Below are 6,416 nucleotides of genomic sequence, written 5' to 3'. Positions count from 1 at the left end.
GTCCTCCAGACCACTTCAGTCTCAATAAGTCCTTTATCTTTTTGCGTGGATTCATGCGAGTCTGTAATAATCCATTGAAAATAAAGGCATTGTAATCAGACACTTTAAAGGTTATTCCGTCTGATTCTGTTTATTCATGAGGCGCCAGTTCATAGTCAGGTTGTTTTCAAAGAGCTTTATCAGTTATAGTTGTTGTAAACCAGCATTTCAGTCCAGATCATTCCAGTAAATTCACATTATTTCACATAACAACAGTCTAAGATGAATGAAAAATGATTGTCCAACAGATTCCATTTAGGGATGTTCAGTTTATAAAGCACACCGGAGGGTAAGACGCACTGCAGATGTTTGAGAAAACAAAAGTATTTTTATATATCCTAAAAATTCTCATGACCATTGTATTCCCTCTTTACATGCTGTCCTGGGCAAGCTTCGTAACTGTGCCAGAGTCATTGACTATAAATATGAACAGCAGGACCCCTCATCCCTCCCATCCCAAACAGGAAGTCTCTGCTGGCTCCAAGAAGCCAAAATCCCACAGACTTCTGTAGAAAAATAAACAGCTGATACTCAGTCATTCTGTTGGTCAGAATAACTTTTCCTTAACATCTACATACTCCAATTTTTAGTGACGTTCTTTTATGGCAAGTTATTCAAGTTTCAAACTGACCAATCACATGCCTTAGTAAAAGCATGTGATGCTAAGGCAGGTTTGATAAAATCGATTAATTGATCGGAATTGCTCCAAGCTTAATAGATCAATAATCAATCCATAAAAGTAGAGATCAATCTTTTATGCCTTTCCTTTTCTGGTTACCTAACGCATAACATCAGTAAAGCCCAAGTCCACTAGCTTGATGCTAACGTAAAATGGAATTTTCCATAGGACAGCTAATGCTAACGCTCAGTCGACCTAAACATTGGTGACTAAATGAACAGCTTTACAGTGCTCATCATAAATGAGTAATCCCCACTACATTAGTCAGAAAACCTTTGGTGTCTTTTTTAGAATCAACATTTTCTGTGAAATACTAAACTATACACCTCCAAAGGTGGGCCATTGGTTACAAACAACATATGATCATTTGCACACACAAAAAAGTGATTTTCCAAACAAATTTATTCAAGCCCATGTTGCAAAACATGAGTTCACTACAGTCATAGTCTTAGGAGAAAAGCCAAACTTAAGACCACCAAATTCTAATTAACATGCATTCAACCACAGGCGAGTCTAATAATTAATTGAAGAGGTGTCCAGCACACAGGTGACTAGAAAAGGGCATTTCTTTAACAAAGAACAGCCCTTCCCATTTCACGCTGTCAGCAATTGCTTCCCATGGAAAAGAAATGTCACAAAATCTGAGACAGGAAATCAATTATTTGGACAAGAAAGGTGAGGACTACAAGAAGATCAGCAAAGCTTTACATATCAGTCAAAATAGCATAGCAAAAGTGATCCAAACATTGAATAAAGATGGAAGTGCAACTATCCTACAGAGACGTGGATGTATTCATTTAAAAAAGATCTGCAGCACCATCAGTAATCACCTCTCCATGTCTGGGTTTATGAGTTCATTCAGTCTCCCGCTGCAAAAGGATCTTTCTTCCGCTACTTCTGTGTCTCTGTGACCCACGTTAGTTCAGGAGAGAAAAAATAAAAACAAAAATCCAACTAGACAATCTTTTAACCCTCTTGCTATCTTAGATGATCCCACCCTTGCATTGACGTGTTATTCCTACAATGACAAAGGCGGATAAAGGGGATAAGATTCACAAATCATTGAAGAAAAAAGGTTCAGAGCACTGTCTAGTGGGTCTAGATGACCCATCTCAGAATGTTAAAGTGCCTAGGATAGCAAAAAGGTTAATAATTGTCTTTATGAAAAGATGAAATAAATCATAAGATTTAGGAGGCCCAAGCAAACATGCTCCGCTGCCGGTCATAGCGAGCTGCTGTAATGGGATCCGACGGGGGCGACCACAAGTTGACGACCTGTCTAGGCTGTATCCCTCCTTTGCCCAACAGTCGCCGGGACAGACTCCAGCAACTCTTCAGCGCCAGCAGGTTAAGAATATTGTTCCAGGCCGTCCACGTAAGCTAACTTCTCAACAGGAGCGTCTTCTGATGAGAAAAGTTAAAGAAGACCGCCATGCAACTTCACTGCAGCAAGCTAAAGCAGTAGAAAGTCATACTGGATTGACTGTTTCCTGTGACACCATACGGCGCACACTGCAGAGGAATGACATGCATGGTTATCGTCCATGAAGGAAGGCTTTCCTAAAGCCCATGCACAATAAAGCACGCCTAGAATTTGCTAGACCCCATGCTGAAAAAGATGAAGACTACTGGGGCTCAATACTCTGGAGTGATGAGACAAGAATCACCTTTTTGGAATTGATGGTTTTAAAACTGTATGGCGTCATAAAGGTGAGAATTTCAAAGGAAATGCATGGTTCCTACAGTGAAACATGGCGGTGACAGTGTCCTAATGTGGCCTGCATGAGTGATGCTGGTGTGGAAGGGGGGGCTGTATTTCATTGATGGTGTCATGAACTCAACAATGTACTGCTCTAGACAGAAGGACAAGATGCTGCCATCACCTCATACACTTGGTCGTTGAGCACTTCACCAACACGACAATGATCCAAAACACATTTCTAAAGCTACTGCTGCATTTCTGCAGAAAAACAGGGTGAAGGTGATCAAATGGCCAAGTATGTTTCCTGATCTGAACCCAATCCAACACCTGTGGAGAATTCTAAAGAACAAGTAGAGCATCACTTTCCATCCAGGATCCAGGATCTTCTTGAAGACTGGACAAAGATAAATGTTGCAATATGTCGCCAACTTGTTCATTCCATGCCTAGAAGACTTGGTGCTGTCCTCAAGTACAACTGAAGATTATGTGATCTAAGTTTGATCATTAACCTTAATTTCATGTTATGAAGTTTAAGAAGTGTTCAATAAAACTTAACCTTGTGAGAAGTATGTACTCATTTATGCTGAGCACTGTATAAACTCACAGGCAGGACTTTTCCAAACTCTTTTGAGGAAAAACTTTTTAAGGTAACCATTAGTGGTCTAAAGCACTCCTCTGTAATAAAGTATAATGCTATTGCGCGAGCTCCACCTAGTGGCCAAACTGAAACGCCCTTCAGGAGAGGTGGAACATTTATTTTGGTAATATGAGCAAATTTAGAGCCTTTAAAATCTTATTATCTGCACATTTTTGTTGGAGCTTCTCCTTTTGACAACACTGCATGGTGTTATCAATCTTACTGGTTTGTTATTTCACTGATAAATGTTACACTATGTGAACTCTATCAAATCCAAATCAATATATTCAAAACACATAAAGATTATTAAAGTATTTCTATACAGATATGTCTAAATGTGTAAACCATGTAAACTTAAAATTAAATCAAATTGAAATGAATCGAGCGGATCGAAAGAATGGCTAATCGAATAGACCCAGGCTCTAGCATGTTAAATCAAATTAATTCTGGAAATTATTGGTGAAACCAGCCCTATGTGGTTCCTGCTAGTCCAAACCTCCAACATTTGATTGACGGATTCTCCAGAGCTGCTTTTAGTGGTAGTGGTGTGGACTTCAGACATACTTACTCATGATTGGCGACAGTAACTGCCCTAAAAAAGTTGACTCAGACCATTGACTGTAAAAACAATGGACAGTTTAACCCCTCCCTTCTCGTTATCCTAAACAGGAAGTATTCGCTGGTTCTAAGAATCCAAAATCCCATAGACTCCACTTGAGAAATAGACAGTTTTTACTTAATCATTTTATTTGTGAGAGTAACCATTCTTGCTTTGATACCGTCTTCTTGTCAACGTCTTCTTTCTAATCCTAATTTAAAAAAAAAAAAATTCTTTATCGTTAGTTAGTCAAGTTATTAACTGACCAATCAGGTGCACATGGGTCTGATGACAAACCTCGGAGGCATTTGATTGACAGATTTTGGGTAGCCAATAGCAGTACACTTCATTCTGTCTGTGAAGGGCTTTTCCTTCTTATTTTGCAATTCTTCCTAAAACGTAAAAAATAAACATTTTCCCATGTCTCTCACACTCAACGTGGATGAAAACCAGGAGTGAAAAACTATAGAAATGAGAATAAAAATTATCAAATGCAAAATAACCTTTGGCAGATTCAAATGTTTGAATGGTTCTCTCTTAACGGCGTGTACAATTCTCCCGAGCCGCGTTATTGACTGGATAAAGGGAAAGCTGAAAAGAGTGTGTGTTTCCATCACACAAATGCGCAAAAATAAATCGAAATTCTAGAAATGTGTAAAAAACACAATTAGGCAATTACACTGGTTTCATTAAACCATAATTTTGCAAATAAACACTAACCAACTCCTGCGATAAGTCCTTCAAAAACACGGATGTGAACAATACCTTGGATTTACAGCAGATACATTCAAATTTCTGTCAGTGTATATCTCATTACAATGTATGGAGGACACGGGGGATGTTTAGAGGTTGGATGTATTCATTTAAAAAAGTTCTACAGCACCATCAGTAATCACCTCTCCATTTCCTGGTTTATGAGTTCATTCAGTATCCCGCTGCAAAAGGATCTTTCTTCCGCTACTTCTGTGTCTCTGTGACCCACCTTAGTTCAGGAGGGAAAAAATAAAAACAAAAATCCAACTAGACAATCTTTTGATAATTGTCTTGATGAAAAGATGAAAAATATCATAAGATTTTGGAAGCCCAAGCAAACATGCTCCGCCGCTGGTCATAGCGAGCTGCTATAATGGGATCTGACGGGGCGACCAAAGGTTGACGACCTGTCTAGGCAGTATCCCTCCTTTGCCCAAAAGTCGCCGGGACAGACTCTGGCAATATGCGCCAGCAGGTTAAGAATATGGTTCTAAACTGTCTACCTGTGCAGAACTGTTGCTCTTGTGTCTCATTTAATTTGAAAAAGTGTTTCAATCGCAGTTTTGCGAAATATGTCCATTTCAATATGCCTCAAAAACCACCTCGTCCAAGCACAAAAACTCCTTTTCCATAAATTCATTTTTTTTTAAATTGTCATGTGTTTATTACGCAAATTTAGTATCGCAAATCCAATTTGCGCAATTTCATAGTCAAGGGAAACACAGCATTCAAGAAAGAGGTAGAGGCATGGAAAGAGGTGGGGACTTGCAATAAGCTCAATCCTGTTTGGCGACAGTAGTTGCCATAGACACGATGACTCAGAGCAACTCGGACCAATCACAGTCGACTGGTTTCAACATGGCAGCGCCTGTGTCAGGAAAAAATGGTGAGGGATTTGGCCTGAATTTGCGAAAGGTAAGTCATTTTCTATGGGTGACGCCTCGATGTGTCCATTTTTTTTTACAGTCTATAAAAACTATTTTATTTTGACATCTCCTTTGGAAATTTTCTCTAACGCAAAGTTTAACTACAAGCTGTAGAAATATTTGCAGAACTATGCCGCAGATGTTTTGGGAGCTACCACTAGCTTGAGCATCTCATAAAGAGAAATACTAGAACGCACTCGGCAGAGCATGTTTGGAAGCAACAGCCTTGAAATGGATTTTGCTGCATTTGGTTTGATGCATCAAGTTTTAAGCGACAACTCCAGAGACCAAAATCTCCTTTTGACTCACCAGACAAATTGACTGGTAGATTTAAAAAAAATCTACCAACCAAATGAGTCCATTATTTGACAAAGAAAAAATAATACAGTGTCAAAAAATGTTCTATAAATGATTTTTGTTGCATTTATCCACCACATATTAAAGTCTGTTCCGTGAAAATACTGGTCCGTGATCCCATGTAAGAGACACACAGAACCGCTTGTTGGCATGACATCATAGCATTTAGTATTGTGGCATCGTAGAATTTAGCATCGTATCATTTAGCATCGTAGCATGATAGCATTAACATCGTAGCATGATAGCAGTTAGCATCGTAGCATGATAGCATGTAGCATCATAGCATTTAGCAATGTGGCATTTTAGCATGTTAGCATTTAGCATTGTAGAATATTAGCATCGTAGCACGATCACATTTAGCATAAGCATCGTGGCATTATAGCATGTAGCATTGTAGCATTTAGCATTGTAGCATCGCAGTATTTAGCACCGTAGCATGATAGCATGTAGCATCGTAGCATTATGGCATTTTAGCATGTTAGCATTTAGCATTGTAGCATGACAGCATTAGCATTCTAGCATGATAGCATTTAGCATAAGCATTGTGGCATTAGAACTCGCTGCTGGTGAGTTCTCAACTGCTGCTTCCCCTCCTCGATATGAGAGCCAAGTGGCAAAAGAAACTCAAGTGTAAAATGAGGAAGATGAGGCAGAGGTCCAAGTGAGCTGCCCTCTTCCTTGTGACTGAGTCGTGGCTCGCGGTCAGCATAACAGCTGCTGAACCA

The sequence above is a fragment of the Oryzias latipes genome, chromosome 7 (genome assembly GCF_053564925.1).
Source record: "Oryzias latipes strain Hd-rR chromosome 7, Olatipes_Hd-rR_3.1".
NCBI lineage: Eukaryota > Metazoa > Chordata > Actinopteri > Beloniformes > Adrianichthyidae > Oryzias > Oryzias latipes.
The sequence above is the reverse complement of the archived record's forward strand: the minus strand, read 5'-3'. Positions refer to the sequence as shown.